The sequence below is a fragment of the Chiloscyllium plagiosum genome, unplaced genomic scaffold (assembly GCF_037043375.1).
Source record: "Chiloscyllium plagiosum isolate Xiang-an unplaced genomic scaffold, Cpla_swu_hap1 HiC_scaffold_39, whole genome shotgun sequence".
In the NCBI taxonomy this organism is placed as follows: Eukaryota; Metazoa; Chordata; class Chondrichthyes; order Orectolobiformes; family Hemiscylliidae; genus Chiloscyllium; species Chiloscyllium plagiosum.
The window spans coordinates 72438610-72459860 of NW_028270177.1; the positions used below are offsets into that span (position 1 = coordinate 72438610).

The window sequence follows — 21251 nt, forward strand, 5'->3', positions numbered from 1 at the left end:
CTTTCTCCGACAGCGGCTGCGATCGGCTTCAGAGAGCGGCGCTAATGGGGTCGGTGTGTGGGAGCCTCGCTGGGAGAAAGGAGCGGAGACAATTCACAAGTCCTGGATACAGGTTAACAATAACTCGATAAACACCCTCTAGGCCCGTGTAAGGAGGCGGCGGTCTCTGATCAGAGAAGTGGCCCAGGGTCACGGCCGCCATTTGTTTGAGGGAAGAGGGAGCGCGGGCCTGAGGGCCGCCATCTTGAGAAGGTCAAGGCGCAGGAGGGCGGGGCTTCGGGGTCTGTAGAACAATCAGAGGAAAGGGAAGTTGAAACTTTATTGCTGGAACAGCACAGCAGGTCAGGCAGCATCCAGGGAACAGGAGATTCGACGTTTCGGGCACAGGCCCTTCTTCAGGAATGAGCAGAGAGTGTTCAGCAGGAGAAGATAAAAGGTAGGGAGGAGGGACTTGGAGGAGGGGAGTTGGAAATGTGATAGGTGGAAAGAGGTCAAGGTGAGGGTGATAGGTCGGAGTAGGGTGGAGGCGGAGAGGTCAAGAAGAAGACTGCAGGTCAGGAAGGCGGTGCCGGGCTGGAAGGATCCGGCTGAGACAAGGTGGGGGGAGGGGGGATGAAGAAACTGGTGAAGTCCAAGTTCATCCCCTGTGGTTGGAGGGTTCCCAGTCGGAAGATAAGACGCTCCTCCTCCGACCGTCGGGTTGTTGTGGTTTGGCGGTGGATGAGTCCAATGACCTGCATATCCTCGGTGGAGTGGGAGGGGGAGTTGAAATGCTGTGCCACAGGTTGGTTGGGTTGGTTCGTCCGGGTGGCCCAGAGGTGCTCTCTGAATCGCTCCGCAAGTAGGCGGCCTGTCTCCCCAATATAGAGGAGGCCACACCGGCTGCAGCGGATGCAGTAGATGATGTGGGTGGAGGTGCAGGTGAATCTGTGGCGGATATGGAAGTTTCCCTTGGGGCCTTGGAGAGAAGTGAGGGGGGAGGTGTGGGCGCAAGTGTTGCACCTCCTGCGGTTGCAAGGGAAGGTGCCGGGAGTGGTGGTTGGGTCGGTGGGGGGTGTGGATCTGACAAGGGAGTCGCGGAGGGAGTGGTCTCTACGGAAAGCTGATAGGGGAGGGGAGGGAAATATATCCTTGGTGCTGGGGTCTGTTTGGAGGTGGCGGAAGTGACGGCGGATGATGCGCTGTACATGGAGATTGGTGGGGTGGTAGGTGAGGACCAGTGGGGTTCTGTCCTGGTGGCGGTTGGAGGGGCGGGGCTCAAGGGCGGAGGAGCGGGAAGTGGAGGAGATGCGGTGGAGGGCACCGTCGACCACGTCGGGGGGGAAATTGCGGTCCTTGAAGAAGGAGGCCATCTGTGTTGTACGTATTTTGAACTGGTCCTCCTGGGAGCAGATGCGGCGGAGACGAAGGAATTGGGAGAATGGGATGGCGTTTTTACAGGGGGCAGGATGGGAGGAGGTGTAGTCCAGGTAGCTGTGGGAGTCGGTAGGTTTGTAGTAGATGTCCGTGTTGATTCGGTCGACTGAGATAGAAACAGAAAGGTCTAGGAAGGGGAGGGAGGAGTCCGAGACTGTCCAGGTGAATTTGAGGTCGGGGTGGAAGGTGTTGGTGTAGTGGATGAACTGTTCAACCTCCTCGTGGGAGCACGAGGTAGCGCCAATACAGTCATCAATGTAGCGAAGAAAAAGATGGGGGGTGGGGCCAGTGTAGTTGCGGAAGATGGATTGTTCCACATACCCTACGAAGAGGCAGGCATAGCTGGGGCCCATGCGGGTGCCCATGGCTACTCCTTTTGTTTGGAGAAAGTGGGAGGATTGGAAAGAAAAGTTGTTCAGGGTGAGGACCAGTTCGGTCAGTTCCTCCTCCTACACCTCCTCCCATCCTGCCCCCTGTAAAAACGCCATCCCATTCTCCCAATTCCTTCGTCTCCGCCGCATCTGCTCCCAGGAGGACCAGTTCAAAATACGTACAACACAGATGGCCTCCTTCTTCAAGGACCGCAATTTCCCCCCCGACGTGGTCGACGGTGCCCTCCACCGCATCTCCTCCACTTCCCGCTCCTCCGCCCTTGAGCCCCGCCCCTCCAACCGCCACCAGGACAGAACCCCACTGGTCCTCACCTGCCACCCCACCAATCTCCATGTACAGCGCATCATCCGCCGTCACTTCCGCCACCTCCAAACAGACCCCAGCACCAAGGATATATTTCCCTCCCCTCCCCTATCAGCTTTCCGTAGAGACCACTCCCTCCGCGACTCCCTTGTCAGATCCACACCCCCCACCGACCCAACCACCACTCCCGGCACCTTCCCTTGCAACCGCAGGAGGTGCAACACTTGCGCCCACACCTCCCCCCTCACTTCTCTCCAAGGCCCCAAGGGAAACTTCCATATCCGCCACAGATTCACCTGCACCTCCACCCACATCATCTACTGCATCCGCTGCAGCCGGTGTGGCCTCCTCTATATTGGGGAGACAGGCCGCCTACTTGCGGAGCGATTCAGAGAGCACCTCTGGGCCACCCGGACGAACCAACCCAACCAACCTGTGGCACAGCATTTCAACTCCCCCTCCCACTCCACCGAGGATATGCAGGTCATTGGACTCATCCACCGCCAAACCACAACAACCCGACGGTCGGAGGAGGAGCGTCTTATCTTCCGACTGGGAACCCTCCAACCACAGGGGATGAACTTGGACTTCACCAGTTTCTTCATCCCCCCTCCCCCCACCTTGTCTCAGCCGGATCCTTCCAGCCCGGCACCGCCTTCCTGACCTGCAGTCTTCTTCTTGACCTCTCCGCCTCCACCCTACTCCGACCTATCACCCTCACCTTGACCCCTTTCCACCTATCACATTTCCAACTCCCCTCCTCCAAGTCCCTCCTCCCTACCTTTTATCTTCTCCTGCTGAACACTCTCTGCTCATTCCTGAAGAAGGGCCTGTGCCCGAAACGTCGAATCTCCTGTTCCCTGGATGCTGCCTGACCTGCTGTGCTGTTCCAGCAATAAAGTTTCAACTTTGATCTCCAGCATCTGCAGACCTCACTTTCTCCTCGAGGAAAGGGAAGACCCATTGTTACTGATTAATCCCACGGACACAGCGTCACTGGGTGGTCCCGCAGGAATATCCTCTCTCAGTCCTGCTGGGATGTTTCACCCAGTCAGAACTCCTCCTCTCTCCGCTCCCCTTCTGTCCTTCCTGCAGCATTGAGCTGCCTGTCCTGTCCCTCCCTCAGCTGTGTTTCTGTAATACCTGTGATATCCCAGTCCCACCTTAGGTTACTTCACTAAAGACAGGAATGCACCCGATGGATTTTTCTTAACATCAGCAATTGTTTAATACTCACTTACAGGCTTTTAATTACGTCGTTTTTGAAGCATTTACTTCACATTCAATCATTTGCAATGGTGGGATTTGAACCTGTGTCCAGAGAACACTTGCTGAGTTTCTGGATAAATTGTCACACAATAATGCCACTAGGCCATCACTTCGCCTGCTCACAGTTTGTATATCGCAGTGCAACATGAATCAAAACCCTTTCTTCCTGCACAATTGTTTGACCCAGCACTCTGGTGATGTGACTCAGTACCTCTCCATGCGGTATCCCTCACTGTGTGGGTCTAATTGCTGCCTCTGTCACCGTCTCTCACTTTTGAAGCTACTCCAGATCATGAGCCCACAGAATTCTCCACTCCAGAGAGATGAGGCAGCACAGGTCAGGAATGGAGACTGGGATTTTCCAGATCTCTGTGGGCTCAGTGCCATTCTATATGTGTAACCCTCAAAGCATTAGTCTACTTTCCCGTTCTGCCTACTTCTGTGTCTTCTACAGGTACTCATGGAGTTCCTGACTCAATAGACTTGCCAACTACTGGTTGGGACGATGGTTGGCCAGCCAGAAGACAAAGTCAGGGAGATCGGGAGTTTTCAATAAATCCTGCTGCCAGGTAATATCATTCCAGTGCACAGAGCAGAAAGTAATAAGGGGGATCCAAACATCAGCTAACAAGACATGACATAGAGAAAGTGCTGGAGGGGGAGCACAGTACAGACACAACCCAGGCTCAATCACCTCGCCTGCTACAAGTTTTGTTGTAATGAGACAACATCGGGAGTTCCCAGTTATCAGTCCAGGCTTGTGCTTTCTTAGGGAGCATCAGAACAACTGAGGGGAAAGCAGGCCTCCCACGAGAGGGTGGTAATGCTGCCTGGGATCTTTCTGTTCCCTATTCCCTCTCCAACACTGTATTAATGGCTTGTATTGAGGACCAGTGTCTTCAATCATTCTAACTCCTATAACAGTTCCTATCTGTCATCTCCTCCCCTCTCATCAATTATTTCACATATTTGAAACCTCCAGTCCAGATGACCATCTATATCGCTGTAACTTGCTTCAGTCACTACAACATGCCTTGTCTCGATAGTCTCCTCCTCCAATAACTGGAGACATGGGGTCTGTTTCTGTGCGGCATGACTCTTCGGCCAAGGTTCCCTAAATGGAATGAGTTGCGTTTGCCTGTTTTTGGCCCATACCCTTTCCAATCTCCTCCTCTCCATGTACCTGCCCAAGTATCTTTTCCATGTTGTAATTGCACTTGTTTTTACCATTTCCTCTGGCAGTCCATTCCGTCTATGCAACATCCTTTGTGGATAATGTTGCCCCTCAGCTCCCTCTTTAAATCCTTGCTCTCACACCTCACGTATATGCCTCCTGCTATGGACTCACCTACCCTTGGCAATTCACCTTACTTCGGCCCTACATGGTTTCATAAACCTTTATAACGTCACCCCGTGGCCTCCTCTGCCCAGGAGAAATATAGACGACAGTGTTACCAATATCTCCAACTCATGTACTCAATGCTCTGACCAATGAAGACAAGTGTGCCAATTGCCGCTTTCAACACCCTGTCGCCCTGTGATACCAGTCCAAGGAACAATGTAACTGCACCCCTTGGTCTCTCCCTTTTCTGCAACACTGTCCAGGGCCCAACCATTACTGGTGTTAGTCCTCCCTGGTTTGTCTTAACTAAATCCAACACCTGAATTAAACTCCATCTTTCATTCCTTGGTCCAGTTGATTAACATCCCCCTCAATAACTATATTCCCTGCACACTCTTCCACTAATCTTTGTATCCATAAACATACTAACAGGGACTCCTTTATTTTCACTCAAAATGTTTATGTAAGTGGTGCACAACAGTGGTCCCAGCACCAATCCTTACAGCACACTGCTGGTCAGAGACCTCCAGTCTGAACAACAACCCTCTCCCACCACCCTCTGTCTCCCACTGTCATCCCATTTTATATCCAGTTGGCTAGCTCTCCCTGATCCCTTGTGATCTACCCTTACTAACCAATGTATCATGCTACACCCTGAACAAGAGTTTGCGGAAGCCAGAAACAACGTCTGTTGCTCTGCCTTCATCTATCTTCTTGGTCACATCTTGAGCAAACTCCAGTCAAGTTTGTGAGACATGTTGTCCCATGCACAAAGTCATGCTGGCTGTCCGTAATCAGGCCTTTTCTTTCCAAATGCTTGTAAGGCCTACCTCTCAGAATGACCTCCAATAACTGACCCACCCTGATGTCTCGCTCATCAGTCTGTAGTTCCCTGGCTTTCTCTTGCAGCCTTGCTTAATTAATGATGCAACATTATAATCATAGTCGGAGTCATACCGCACTGTTCGGTGAACGCTAACCATACTCTAAAACGGATCTCATCCCACCTGCCTGTTCCTGGATCATATCCCTTCCAACCTTTCCTATTCCTGTACTAATCCAAATGTCTTTTAAACATTGTAATTGTCCCCATGTTCACCCCTTCCTTGGGAAGTTCATTCCACACACAACCCACCCTCTGTGTAACAATGTGCCTCTCATGTCTTTTTTTTATATGTCTCTTCTTTAAACTTAAAAATGTAGTGCCTTGTCTTGAAACTCCCCTGTCCATGGGAAAAGACAACTCCCATTAACTCTATCTATCCCCCTCATGATTTTATAAACTTCTATGAGGTCATCTGTCAACATTCAGGTTTCAGTGAGAAATACCAACCTATTCAGCCTTTCTGTATACTGAAGCCTTTCGTACCCAGCCACATCCCAGTAAATCTCCTCCCAATCCTTTCCAGCTTAATAATATCCTTCCTATAACTGGGCGACCAGATCTGGACACAGTATTCCAGAAGAGGACTCACCAATGGCCTGTATAATCTCAATGCGACATCCCAACTCCTATATCCAAAGGACTGAGCAATGAAATCAAGTGAGGCAAACATCTTTTTTTAAACTATCCTGTTTCTCCGTGTTGCAAACTTCAAAGAATTACATAGTGAACCCCGAGTTCTACAAGACTACTGAAGGTCTTGCCATTAATTGTATAAGCCCTGCCCGTGTTTGTTGTACCAAATGCAATACCTCATATTTATTCAGATTGAACTCCATCTACAAGTTTTTCAGCCATTCACACATTTCATCAGGATCCCTTTGTAATCTCAGAAAACCTTCTTCACTGTCCACAATGCCACCCTCCAGTCTAACAGCCTATCACATGTAGCTCTCTATGGTACAATATCTCTGTTGGAGGCCCTACAATTTCTTCACCAGCTTCCCACAATGTCCTGAGATCCATTTGGGCATTTATCTACCTTTGTGTTTTAAAACCTCCAGCACCTCCTTTTCTATAATGTGGACTCATTTCAAGACATTGAGTCATAGAGATGTACAGCATGGAAACAGGCCCTTCGGACCAACTCCTGCATGACGTATCTCGTCACATTTGCCACAATTTTGCCAATATCCCTCTAAACCTTTGCTATTCATACACCCATCCACATGCCTTTTAAATGTATTTCTATCAGCCTCCACTATTTGCTCTGGCAGCTTATTCCATCCACTCTTTAGACCCTCCACCAATTGTGGAGCCAATGTACCAACTTACCTTGGATCCCATGGGATCCTCCCTTTTGGACCAGCCTACCATGTGGGACCTTGTTAAAGACCTTAATGAACTCCATATAAACCACATCATCTGCACGGCCCTCATCAATATCAGAGGACAGTCGTCTAGCAAATCCATACAGACAATCCCTAATGAAATTGCGGGGGTATCCATTTTTGGCGAATACATTGTAAATGTGTTCTTCTTCCTCTTTTTGCAGTTCTGGTGTACTGCTGTGTGTTGTGGCCCTTTTGAACAGTGTCTTGATGCAACTTATTTTGTGTGTGTTGGGGTGGTTGCTTTCGTAGTTCAGGACTTGGTCTGTGTGTGTGGCTTTCCTGTATACCTTTGTGGTGAATTCTCCGTTCGGTGTTCTCTGTACCCTCACGTCTAGGAATGGGAGTTGGTTGTCCTTTTCTTCCTCTCTAGCGAATCGGATTCCTGTGAGTGTGGCGTTGATGATCCAGTGTGCGTTCTCTATTTCTGTGTTTTTAATGATTACTAAGGTGTCATCCACATATCTGACCCAGAGTTTGGGTTGAATTTGCGGTAAGACTATTTGTTCTAACCTTTGCATTACTGCTTCTGCTATGAGTCCAGAGATGGGTGAGCCCGTGTGTGTGCCGTTGATTTGTTCATATATTTGGTTGTTGAATGTGAAGTGTGTTGTGAGACACAGGTCCAGTAGTTTGAGTATGCCGTCTTTGTTGATAGGTTCACCGTCCTGTTGTCTGTTCTGTAGGTCCAGCAGGTTGGCTATTGTTTCTCTGGCTAGGGTTTTGTCGATAGAGGTGAACAGTGCCGTTACATCGAATGAGACCATAGTTTCTTCCTTGTCTATGTGTATATTTCTGATGATGTCCAAGAATTCCTGTGTTGACTGTACAGAGTGGCTGGATCCGCTGATCAGGTGTTTCAGTTTCTGCTGTAGTTCTTTAGCCAGTTTGTGTGATGGTGTCCCGGGTAGTGATACTATGGGTCTGAGTGGGATGTCCGGTTTGTGCACTTTAGGTAGTCCATAGAATCTGGGGGTGTTGTTGCTTTCAGTTTTCATTCTCTGTAGGTCAGACCTGTTTATCTGTCCGTCTTTTTTTGTAGGTTTCTCACTGTGTTGTTTATCCTATTGGTGAGCTGCGGGGTGGGGTCAAACTCCACGCAATTTTATCCACAGGTGCCTCATGGAAAGACAATAGAATGAAGACATGCCACGACCCAAAGGACTAGCCACACTACCATACATCAAGAACATTTCTGAACTGACAGCCAGACTACTGTGACCACTAGGACTCATAACAGCACACAAACCAACAGCCACTCTCAGACAAAAACTCACCAGGACATAGGGCCTGACACCCAGCATGAGCAAAACCAATGTAGTGTACAAAATCCCATGCAAGGACTGCACAAAACACTACATAGGACAAACAGGAAGACAGCTAACGATCCGCATCCATGAACACCAACTAGCCACGAAAGGACACGACCAACTATCCTTAGTAGCCACACACGCAGATGACAAGCAACGTAAGTTCGACTGGGACAACACTACCATTATAGGACAAGCCAAACAGACAACAGCCAGGGAATTCCTGGAAGCATGGCACTCATCCACAGTTTCAATCAATAAGCACATCGACCTGGACCCAATATACCGGCCACTGCAATGCACAGCTGGAACTGACAACCGGAAGCAGCAGAGACAAATCACTATAGTTGCCAGAGGAAACATTACAGAAGCGCTTCACAGGAAGCTCCCTGAGGATGTCACCTAGACAGGGGACGAAACATCTGCAACACAAATTCCCAGCTCGGCGAACAGAACCACAACGAGCACCCGAGCTACAAATCTTCTCACAAACTTTGAAGCCCTTTAGACTCTACAAAGCTCCGTCATGAACAAGTCACTATCTCTATATTTCCTTTGCCTTCTTCAGTGTCTGCAACTCTCACTCCAGTAACGTTCTTTAGTTACTGCAGGTCTGCCTAGCTCCCCAGACAACCTGTTTCATCCCCTACAGCTCCCTCAATCACTGTAACACCCTCTGCTCTGTCGAAGCCTCCTCTTTCCCACTGTCTTCTAGGCACAACGGCGATCCTGTAAGAGAGCGGTGCGGAATGGGATGTTATAAATCTCAGCTGAGGCTTGATGCCCACCATTACCTGGGAGTCACAAGGGGAGAGACCCTGAGAGAGAGCAGCACAGAGCGGGAGAATATACATCAGCAGCGAGGGTCAAGGCCGACTGGGACTTGGATTTGGATAAAAAGCAGAGCAGGAGGCTCGAAATCAGCACCGAGTCACAGAGGGACTGACCGTGTGAGGGAGTAACTTGGAGCAGGAGCTTGAGGCTGACTCACACCTGGGAGAATATAAATCAGCACTGAGGATCAAGGCCTAGTTGTACCTGGGAGTCACAGAGAAGGTGACCCTGTGAGGGAGCAGACTGGAGTGAGAGCTGGACAATTTCACGTCCGAGGAGACACATCACTGTGTATGCACGTGTCCCTCCATTGTTCTGTGTATGTGTGTGTGTCCCCTTCCTTGGCTGTGTGTGAGCATGTCCCTCCCTCACTGTGTGTGTGTGTGTGTGTGTGTGTGCGCGCGTCCTCTCGCTTTCTGAGCACATGTCCCACCCTCGCTGTGTGTGCGTGTCTCAACCTCGCTGTGTCTGTGTGTGTGTGCCCCTCTTGCAGTGTGTGAGGGTGTCCTCCCCTCGCTCTGTATGTCTGTGTATGCGTATCACTCACTCACTGTGTGTCTGTGTGTCCCTCCCACGCTGTGTGAGTATGTGTGTATGCATGTCCCTCTCTCACTGTGTGCGTGTCGCTCTTGCTGTGTGTGTCCCTCATCCTGTGTGTGTGTGTCCCTCCCTCGCTGTGTGTGTGTGTGTCCCTCCCTCGCTGTGTGTGTGTGTGTGTGTGTGTGTGTCCCTCCCTCCCTCGCTGTGTGTGTGTGTCCCTCCCTCGGTGTGTGTGTGTGTGTGTGTGTGTGTGTGTGTGTCCCTCCCTCGCTGTGTGTGTGTGTGTGTCCCTCCCTCGCTGTGTGTGTGTGTGTGTGTGTGTGTGTCCCTCCCTCGCTGTGTGTGTCCCTCCCTCGCTGTGTGTGTCCCTCCCTCACTGTGTGTGTCCCTCCCTCGCTGTGTGTGTGTGGCCCTCCCTCGCTGTGTGTGTGTGTGTGTCCCTCCCTCGCTGTGTGTGTGTGTCCCTCCATCGCTGTGTGTGTGTGTGTGTCCCTCTCTCGCTGTGTGTGTGTGTCCCTCTCTCGCTGTGTGTGTGTGTGTCCCTCTCTCGCTGTGTGTGTGTCCCTCCCTCGCTGTGTGTGTGTGTGTCCCTCCCTCGCTGTGTGTGTGTGTGTCCCTCCCTCGCTGTGTGTGTGTGTGTCCCTCCCTCGCTGTGTGTGTGTGTGTGTCCCTCCCTCGCTGTGTGTGTGTGTGTGTGTCCCTCCCTCGCTGTGTGTGTCCCTCCCTCGCTGTGTGTGTCCCTCCCTCGCTGTGTGTGTCCCTCCCTCGCTGTGTGTGCGCGTGTCACTCCCTCGCTGTGTGTGTGTGTGTCCCTCCCTCGCTGTGTGAGTGCCTGTTCCCCCTTGCTGTGTGTGCGTGTGCCCCTCCCTCGCCATGTCTGTGCGTGTCCCCTCTCGCTGTGTGTGTGTGCCCCCTCTCAATTTCTGTACACATGCCCTCCCCCTCGACATGTGTGTGTTTGTCCCTCCTTCGCAGTGTGTGCGTGTCCCTCCCTTGCAGTGTATGTGCGTGTCCCTCCCTCACTGTGTGTCTGCGTGTATTCCCCTCACCGTAAGTGTGTGTGTTTGTCCCTCCCTCGCTGTGTGTGCATGTCCTTCCCTCACTGTGTCTGTGTGTGTGTGTGTGTGTCCCTTCACTGCATGTCTGTGCGTGTCCCTCACTTGCTGTGTGTGCGTGTGTGTGTGTGTCTCCCTCGCTGTGTGTGTCCCTTCCTCGTTGTCTGCGTGTTCCCCTTCGCTGCGTGTCTGTGTGTCCCCCTCCCTCGCTGTGTGTGTGTCCCTCCCTCGCTGTGTGTGTGTGTGTGTGTGTGTGCGTGTCCTTCCCTCGCTGTGTGACTGCGTGTATCCCCCTCACTGTGTGCGTATGCATGCCCCCCCTTTGCTGTGTGTGTGTCCCTCCCTCGCTGTGTGAGTGTGTGTCCCTCCCTCGCTCTGTGTGTGTGTGTGTGGGTGAGAGTGCGTGTCCCTCCCTCGCTGTGTGAGTGCGTGTCCCTCCCTCGCTCTGTGTGTGTGTGTGTGTGTGTCCCTTCCTCTCTGTGTGTCTGCGTGTATCCCCCTCACTGTGTGTGAGTGCATGTCCTTTCCTCGCTGTGTGTCTGTGGGTATCTCCCTCACTGTGTGTGTTTGTGTGTCGCTCCCTTGCTGTGTGTGTGTGTGTGTGTGTGTGTGTGTGTGTGTGTGTCCAATATTTGCACCATCAGTGGATTGGCCATCATAAATTGACTGTGGTATTCAGGAATGTGTGGTTTAAGTAAGTTCACCACGAGAAATGCAGGGTTTAATGTACAGGTCAAGGGGTGGGTCTGGGTAGGATGCTCTTCAGAGGTTTGGAATGTACTGGTTGGGCCGAATGGCCTGGTTGCACACGATGGCGATTCTATTCAGGTTATTGTCCAGCCCTGTCAACCATCCCTGTCTCTTACACCTTGCCTTATCCCCAATATTCTCCCTAACACTGTAATCTCCTCCAGACTCTAAAACACTCCTTGGCGATGTAAGCTTCTCCAGTCCTTGCAAAGATCGATGTGTCTGTCACCTCTTCCTGCTTTTCGAACCCTCCCTATAACTATTACCATTTGGTACAGCACTCCCAATCATTGTTCCCTCTTGAAACTCCCATAAACATTTGTATCTCTGAAAACTCATCTGGACTGTCTCAACTTTATGGGCGGCACGGTGGCACAGTGGTTAGCACTGCTGCTTCACAGCGCCAGAGACCCGGGTTCAATACCCGCCTCAGACGACTGACTGTGTGGCGTTTGCACGTTCTCCCCGTGTCTGCGTGGGTTTCCTCCGGGTGCTCCGGTTTCCTCCCACAGTCCAAAGATGTGCAGGTCAGGTGAATTGGCCATGCTAAATTGCCCGTAGTGTTAGGTAAGGGGTAAATGTAGGGGCATGGGTGGGTTGCGCTTCGGTGGGGCGGTGTGGACTTGTTGGGCCGAAGGGCCTGTTTCCACACTGTAAGTAATCTAAAACTTCCCTTTGACAGTTACGTGCTGAGACCTGCTCTATATCAGTGAAGTAATTAAGTCTTGGCAACACTCACTGTTATAACCTCCCTCCAGCCTTACAGCACTGAGGATCTGTAGAAGCTCTTTTCAACCCGACAACCATCTCTGTGTCTGTAATCTCCTCCACTCCCCATCATACATTCTCTCTGAGCTCCTCTGTAGTCCACTAAACACTCCCTAACACTGTCTGTATCATTGTAACCTTCTCCAAAAACACAACCTTCCCTATCTGTGTAAATCCCTACACCAGTCCCTGTCCCTCTCAGCTCCGTCTAACAATACAACCCTCCATGTCTGTGTATTTACCTTCAGTCCTTACTCACCTCCCTATCTGTGTAACCTTCTCCATGCATTTTTGCTTCAGTCTCTTCAACTGTCCCTGTCAGTGTAACCTCTTCCAGACGCGAAAAGTCTCCTCTTTTTGACTTACTCAGACCACACAACCCTCACTATCTATAACCTACTCCTGTCTGAGAAACCTACCTCTGCAAATTGCTCCAACTCTTCCACTCTCCATAAGCTCTTACATCCCTCCCTATCTACCAAGTCTCTTCCAGTCCCTAAACACCAACAGTCTGTGGAGACCCGACCACCATCCCTATCAGTGTAATCCTCTCAGGTCTCTGCAGTATTCCTGATCTGTCGAACTCACTCCATGCCTGTGCCTCTCCCAATCCTGTCCCTCCAAAACCCACTATCTATTTAACACCCTCCTGTCACTATCACCCCCTTGTCAATGTAAGCTCCTCCTATGTCTTCACTATCTACCCATCTTCATAACCTTGTCCAGTTCTTACACCACTATCTGTTTAAACGTCACCCTCCCCTCCAACTTCCTCCTGTTTGTGCTATGCTCCCTTATCTGTGAAACTGTTTCTGACCAAAATTGTTATCCCAGTCTCTGAAAAGTAATCCAGAATCCACAGCCTGCATAACCCCCAGAACCTAAGCCTTCCTATGTCTATAAACATCTTCAGTCACGACTACCCTGCATATCTCTGTTTGTTCTTCCAGTCGATAAAACAACTTTATCTCTGTAATCTGCTCAGCTCCCTAAAACAGTCCCTGTCTGTGATCCAGCCCTGGCCTACAAACATCGTGATCCCTGTAAACTTCTCCATCCCTCCCAACATTCCCATCTCCATGAGCCTGTCAGCTCTACAGCTCTCTACATTTCTGTAACCTCCTGTGGGTCTATGGTCCTCCCTCCCTGTGAAATCATCTCCAGTCCCCACATCCCTCCCAATCTGGGTCCTCTGCTCCAGATCAGACCATTGCTGTCTCTGTAAACACCTCCACTCCTGACAACTCTTCCCATTTGTGTAACCTCGTTCAGATCCCATACTCTCCAGCTTCCTGAATTCTCTTTCTGCATTGCAACCAAAACCACATGTTTATGTAATATCCACCAGTGCTTTACACCCTCCCTAACTCAGTAACCACTTGCAGCCCTAACAAAGCACCTAAACTGTGAAACCTCTCATTTCCCTACAATCCTCCCTCCCTCCCTCCTCAAATGTCTTCATCACCATGAAACCTCACAATTACTGAAGCCTCCATTTGGCACTGCAACCCTCCTCCTAATGTCTGCAAAATCCTCCTGTCCTGATATCCCTCTCTATCTCTGTAATCCTCACCACCCTCCAGTGCCCTTCTGGGGAACATGGCAGAGGAGGGAAGATTTGTAAAGTCCGAGCCATGTTACAGAGATAGAATTCTTGGAATTACAGATTTGGTCGAATGTCTGTGGTGTTCAGATTATTTGCGAGGACTCTAAAGACAGGATTTATGACTACTTGGAAAACCATAGTTAAATTAGCCACAGTCAGTATGGGTTTGTGAGGGGTCAGGTCATGCCTCACAAACCTTATTGAATTCTTTGAGGATATGGCAGAATATGTTGATGGTTCATTCAGAAAAGAAGGAAAATTGGGATACAGGAAAATCTGTCTGTCTGGATACAGGAATGGATGGCCTAGAGAAGACAGAGGGTGGCACCAGATGGACAGTATTGAGCCTGGGGCTCAGTGACCAGTGGTGTTCTGTAACAATCGGCTCTGGGACTCTGCTCTTTGTGATTTTTGTAAATGACTTGGATGTGAATGTTGGGGAGTGGGTTAGTAAGTTTGCCAATCGCCTGAAGGTTGGTGGAGTGGTGGGGAATGTGGAGGGCTGTTGTAGGTTGCAATGGGACATTGACAGAACGCAGAGCTGGCTGGAAGTGGCAGATGGAGTCCAATCTGGAAAAGTGTGAAGTGATTCATTCTGGAAGGTCGAATTTGAATATAGAGTACAGGGTGAAAGGCAGAATACTTGGCAGTGTGGAGGAACAGAGAGATCATGGGGTCCGTGTCCATAGATCCCACAAAATCGCCACGCACGTTGGTAGGGTTGTTAAAAAGGCATATGTTGCATTGGCTCCCCTTAGAAGGGGATTGACTGTAAGAGCCGTGAGGTTTTACTGCATCTTTATAGCGTCCTGGTGAGACCACACTTGGAATATTGAGTTCAGTTCTGGTCCCCTGTTTACAGGAAGGCTGTGCAAGTTTTAGAGAGCGTACCCAGGAGATTTACCAGGATGCTGCCTGGAATGGAGGGCATTTCTTACGAAGAAAGGTTAAGGGAGCTAAGGCTTTTTTCATTGGAGTGAAGAAGGGGGTGGGGTGACTTTGTGGAGGTGAACAAGGTGACGAGAGGCACAGAGTGAGTGAATAGTCAGAGACTTTTCCTCCTATGGCATAAATGGCTATTACAAGGGGGTGTAATTTTAAGGTGATTGGAGGATGGATAAGAGGATAGAGAATGGTAGGTGGTTGGATGGACTGTCAATGGTGGTAGTAAAATTAGACACATCTGGGACATTTAATAGACTCTTGGACAGACACATGGATAATAGTAAAACGAAGGGTATGTAAGTTAGTTTGATCTTATAGCCGGATAAAAGGTTGGCATAGCATCATGATCGAAGGGTTTTGGGCTGGACTGTTCTGTGTTCTACGTTCTGTATGGTAAACTGGGTAATAAGCTCAGATCAGTGTAAAAAGGATATGGCATTCAGAAGGAGCTAGTGAACTGGATACAAAATTTGCTTGATGGTTGTAGACAGAGAGTGATGGGAGACATGTTGTTTTTCTGACTGGAGGCATGTGACCAGCGGTGTTGTTGGTCCACTGGTGTTTGTCATTTGGATAAATGGTTTGGATGGAAATATTGGTTTCCTGGTAAGTAATTGTTTTGGGTGACACTGAAATTGGTAGTAAAGTGGACAGTGAAGAAGGTTATATATGATACAACAGGATGAACAGTACTGCTGGGATAGTGAGCTGAAGAATAGCAGATGGAGCTTAATTAGATAAATGTGAAGTGTGCCATTTTGGTGAAACAAACCAGGGTGGGACTTGTACAGTTAATGTTCGGGCCCTGGATCGTGTTGTCAGTCAGTGACCCAGGTACACAGTTCTTTGAAAGTGGTGTCACAGGTAGACAGCCTGGTGAAGCAGGCGTTTGGGATGGTTACCTTCATTGGGGAGAGCATTAAGAGTAAGAGTTGGGATGTCATGTTGTGGCTGTAGAAGACATTGGTGAGGCCACCATAAAAACATTGTTGAGCAGTAGGAAGAACTCATCTAGTTCACTAACCTCCTTTAGGGAAGGACATCAAATATTCTAACCTGGTCTGGCCGACATGTGACTCCAGACCCACAGCAATATGGCTGACTCTGAGCTACCCTCTGGGTAATTAGCAGTGGCGTCAAAGAACGTTGTTCCAGGCAGTGACACCCACATCCCATGAATGAATAAATAAAAATACCTATGTCCCTCCCTACCTCTGCAAACCCCTCCAGCTGCAGCAATCCGTCCTGGCTTTGTAACACCCTGACCACTCTCTGCAACACTCTCACCACCTCCAGCACCTTCACATCTCCCTGTTCCTATTGTGTCAATGAACCATGACCGTGGCTCCCATTCCCACAGCCCTCCTCCTGCGAGCAGACCCATTGAATCCATTAACATTTACTCCTAAAACACTCTCTCAGTTCAGGATTTCAAGTACTTTTTGGTGATCTTCTCAGCATCATAATCTAGTATGATTCCTTTTGTCCTGAATGAGGGATCAGTGGAAATTTCTTGCTGACGTTTTTACTGTTTCAATCGAATGTCTTTTTGTTGAGTATTTTGCATTGTCCCTTCAAATGTTTTCCACTGTCCATTTACAGGCACATATTTCAGTCTGTTTAGCCTGTTTACCTTGGCCAGTTCTCCTCTTAAACTCATGTCATTGGCTATTTTTGTTTCTAGTTGTAGCTTGTCTAGTTGTAGTTTCTTTAAAACTTTATATTGCTTTAAACTGCACTTTATCACAATTTCCCGAAGGATCTCTGCAGGTGACATTACTCATTCACTAAGTTTCATTACACGGTCGCTCTGCAATTGTTATGTCCCGAGCCAGTTGTACAATGTGTTTTTCAAAGAAACACTGAAAAAAAAATTCTCCGAACTCCTTTCAACATCAATGTTGACCGTGTGATTGTCCCAGATTATACAAATATTGAAGTTTTCCAAAATTATCACACTGCCTTTGTTAAAAAATTCCAATGAGTTCCTGTTTAATGCAGTGATGAGCAATGGAATGCTGTTTGGTGGCTAAAACTGTTCTGCTGCTTGTGTCCTTGGCAAGTAGTAGCCAGAATTTACATTCAGACTGACTCTACTTCATGATCTGAGTCCACATGCTTTCTCTGTAATGCCTCTGATACCCATTATCGTTAGTGTTACCCATTTTGCCTGAGTTTGCACAAGACTGAACCACTGAATATTTCTGTTCACCCTGTATCCATGTCTCCCTGGTGTCTAAATCTCTTTTATCTCTGTGTCACAAATCCATTGACGTTTTTGCAGCAACGTTGTCCATTCAAAAAAAAACATAATATACTCTTTACCACAATTTTCTGTCACAAATCTATTCACTGATGTACAATTTTAGTTAAACTCTATCCCTTCCTGTTCCTTTCTGCTTGTCTTCAGCCACATTCCTGTGCTGTTCCATTGCTTCACCTTTTCTATTTAGATTTGGAAAGCTCCTTTCACCTGCATCCTCTCTGTCAGTTTAATGCCCTGTCCCTAAACCTACCGACATGATTGGCCAGGACACTGCTCCCAGCACAATTCCAGGGGGACCATCCTAATAGATTTTTAAATCAGGTATGGGATGTGTGTGTCTCTGGCTGACCAGCCTTTCTTCCCCAGTCCTAGAAGCCCTTGAACTGAGTAACGTACTCGGCCATTTCAGAGGGTAATTGAGAGGCAAACACTTTGCTCTGGGGATGTTGTGCAGACCACGTGAGGATGGGCAGATGTCCTTCTCGAAAGGACAAGTGTTTGGATTTGTTGTACATCAGTAATGGTTTCATACTTATTTGTGGATTGTTAATTATTATTTTTAAAATTATTGATTTCAAATGTCTCCTTTTCAGATGGCGGGATTCAATCCTGCTTCCCCTGAACATGAGCTGAGGTTTTGGATACATTCTCTCGCAATAATACCACTAGGCCATCACTTCACCTGCTCACTGGGTGCTCATCCCTGAGCACTGATACCAGGGCATCATGAAGCTAAACCCATTCTTCCGACACAATTGTGTGATCCTGACACCTTCCAGCAATCTGGGACTATTACTTAATGTCGCTCCATTTTCCAGACCTCTGTGGAACTCAGTGCCATTCTCCATGTGTAACCCTCACTGCATCTGTTTTATTTCCCATTCTGTCTATTTCTCTGTCTCCTGTAGTTACTCAGGAAAGTCCTGACTCAATAGCCTTCCCAGCTGCTGGGTGGATCGTCCATCACCACATTGAACGCAGTTGGTCTGCCAGAGAGAGACAAAGGGAAAGGAGATCTGGATCCTTCAATAAATCCTGTAGTGAAGTAAGGTCACCCACAGTGCACAGAGCAAAGAACAATGAGAGGGCCCCAAACATCTGTTAACATGACATAGATACAGTGCTGGAGGGGGAGCACAGTACACACACACACCCCAGGCTCAATCACCACCCCAATGTAAGTTCTGTCATATTAAAACTCACTACTCTGCAACTGTGTATCTATGGCATGACTTGTGGTCCAGTGTCTTTAATAATATTTAATTCCTATAACAGATCCTATCGCTGTAACCTCCTCCCTTCCCGATACTCCCTCCACATACTTGAAATGTCCTGCATTCCAGACTACCAGCCCTATCGCTGTAACTTGCTTCAGTGTCTACAACATGCCTTACCTCGGTAGTCTGCTCCTCCAATAAGGTAAAAACAAGGACTACAGATGCTGGAAACCAGAGTCTAGATTAGAGTGGTGCAGGAAAAGCTCAGCAGGTCAGGCAGCATCCCAGGAGCAGGAAAATTGATGTTTCCTTTATCAGGAACAGATGCCGGGAGCCAGCAGAGTGGGGAGATAAATGAGAGGGAGTGGGGATGGGGAGAAAGTAGCATAGAGTACAATAGGTGAATGGGGTGGGGAAGAAGGTGATAGGTCAAAGTGGAGGATGGGGAAGGTAGCAAAGAGTACAATGGGTGAGTGGGGATGGGGGTGATAGGTCAGAGAGGAGGGTGGAATGGATAGGTGGGAAGGGAGATGGGTCATGAGTGTGGTGCTGAGCTGGAAGGCTGGAGGTGGGGTGAGATGGGGGAAGGGGAAATGAGGAAACTGGTGAAGACCACATTGATGCCCTGGGGTTGAAGTGTTCCGAGTCGGAAGGTGAGGCGTTCTTCCTCCAGGCTTGGGTGGTGAGGAAGTGGTGGTGGAGGAAGCACAGGAGCTGCATGTCCTCGGCAGAGTGTGAGGGGGAGTTGAAATGTTGGGTCACAGGGCGGTGGGGTTGATTGGTGCGGGTGTAGCAGAGATGTTCCCTAAAGTGCTCCGCTAGGAGGTGTCCAGTCTCCCCAATGTAGAGGAGATCACATCGGGAGCAACGGATACAATAAATGATATTGGTGGATGTGCAGGTAAAACTTTGGACGTGGAAGGCTCCTTTGCGGCCTTGGATGGTGGTGAGGGGAGAGGTGTGAGCGCAGGTTTTGCAATTCCTGCAGTGGCAGGAGAAGGTGCCAGGAAGGGAGGGTGGTTTTTTGGGGGCGTGGAACTGACCAGGTAGTCACGGAGGGAATGGCCTTTGCGGAAAGTGGAGAGGGGTGGGGAGGGAAATATATCCCTGGTGGTGGGGTCTGTTTGGAGGTGGCGGAAATGTCGGCGGATGATTTGGTTTATGCGAAGGTTGGTAGGGTGGAAGGTGAGCACCAGGGGCGTTCTGTCTTTGTTATGGTTGGAGGGGTGGGGTCTGAGGGTGGAGGTGCGGGATGTGGACGAGATGCGTTGGAGGGGATCTTTAACCACGTGGGAAGGGAAATTGCGGTCTCTAAAGAAGGAGGCCATCTGGTGTGTTCTGTGGTGGAACTGGCCCTACTGGGAGTAGGTACGGCGGAGGTGGATGAATTGGGAATAGGGGTTGGGAATTTTGCAGGCGGTAGGGTGTAATCTAGGTAGCTGTGGGAGTCGGTAGGTTTGTAAAAAATGTCAGTGTCAAGTCGGTTATCATTAATGGGGATGGAGAGGTCCAGGAAGGAGAGGAAGGTATCAGAGATGGTCCAGGTAAATTTAAGGTCAGGGTGGAATGTGTTGGTGAAGTTGATGAATTGCTCAACCTCCTCGCGGGAGCACGAGGTGGTGCCAATGCAGTCATCAATGTTGCGGAGGAAGACGTGGGGAGTGGTGCCATTGTAGCTACGGAATATGGACTGTTCTGTGTAGCCAACAAAGAGACAGGCACAGCTGGGACCCATACGGGTGCCCATGGCTACCCCTTTGGTCTGGAGGAAGTGGGAGGATTTGAATGAAAATTTGTTAAGGGTGAGGACAAGTTCAGCTAAACGAATGAGAGTATCGGTGGAAGGGTAATGTTGTGGACGTCGGGAGATGAAGAAGGTCCTGGACATGGTGGATGGAGGTATAGAGGGATTGGATATCTATTGTGAAGATGAGGCGTTGGGGGCCAGGGAAACGGAAGTCTTGGAGGAGTGGAGGGTGTGAGTGGTGTCTCGAACGAATATGGGTAGTTCCTGGACTGGGGGATAGGACAATGTCGAGGTAGGCAGACATGAGTTCGGTGGGGTAAGAGCATGCTGTGACAATGGGTCAGCCAGGGTGGTCAGGCTTGTGGATCTTGGGAAGGAGGTAGAACCGGGCAGTGGGGGATCCCGGACAATGAGGTTGGAAGCTGTGGGTGGGACATCTCTTCCTGAGGTGATGAGGTTATGTATGCTGTGGGAGATGACGGTTTGGTGATGGGAGGTGGGTCATGGTAGAGGGGGTGGTAGGAGGAGGTGTCTTCGAGTTGGCATCATGGCTTCAGCGGTGTAAAGGTCAGTGCACCAGACTACCACTGCACCCCCTTTATCTGCTGGTTTGATGGTGAGGTCGGTATTGGAGCAGAGGAAGTGGAGAGCTGCACGTTGTGAGGGTGAGAGGTTGGAGGGGGGTAGATAGGTTGAGGCGGTTAATGTCTCGGTGGAAGTTGGAAATGAAGAAATCGAAGGCAGATAATAGGCCAGCGCGAGGTGTCCAGGTGGGTGGAGTGTATTGGAGGCCGGCAAAGGGGTCCTCAGAAAATAGGCGGGAGTCTTCATTGTAAAAGTAAGCTCTGAGGCGGAGGTTGTGGAAGAAGTGTTCGATGTCACGGCGTGTATTAAATTCATTGATGTCTGGACGGAGGGGGATAAAGGTGAGTCCTTTGCTGAGGACTGATCATTCGTCCTCAGTGAGGGGGAGGTCAGAGGGAATGGTGAAATCTCGGCAGGACTGGGAGCTGGGACGAGGTGTAGGTGTAGAGCTAGGAGAGGCGATGAGCCTGTAACTGGAGTGGGTGTGGTGTTAGGGGGAATGGGGATGGAGTCATGAGCAGGGGTAGTATTCCCCTCAGGGTTCTGGGGGCAGGGATGGTGACGGTGGGACCTGGGGGTGGTGTCAGAAGAATGCAGATGAGTGGCGTTGGTGGGGGCGGAAGTGGTGGCA

The 21251-nt window shown here is 49.6% G+C and overlaps 1 long non-coding RNA gene across 1 annotated transcript in view; it reads left to right on the forward strand.

Annotated features, from left to right (window-relative positions):
* LOC148138764 (uncharacterized) overlaps positions 1-21251 on the forward strand; it is a 107789-nt gene continuing 86538 nt past the window's right edge. The window contains exon 1 of the long non-coding RNA XR_015753842.1: positions 1-112. This is a non-coding gene — a long non-coding RNA (uncharacterized LOC148138764). The remainder of the gene's footprint in view (positions 113-21251) is intronic.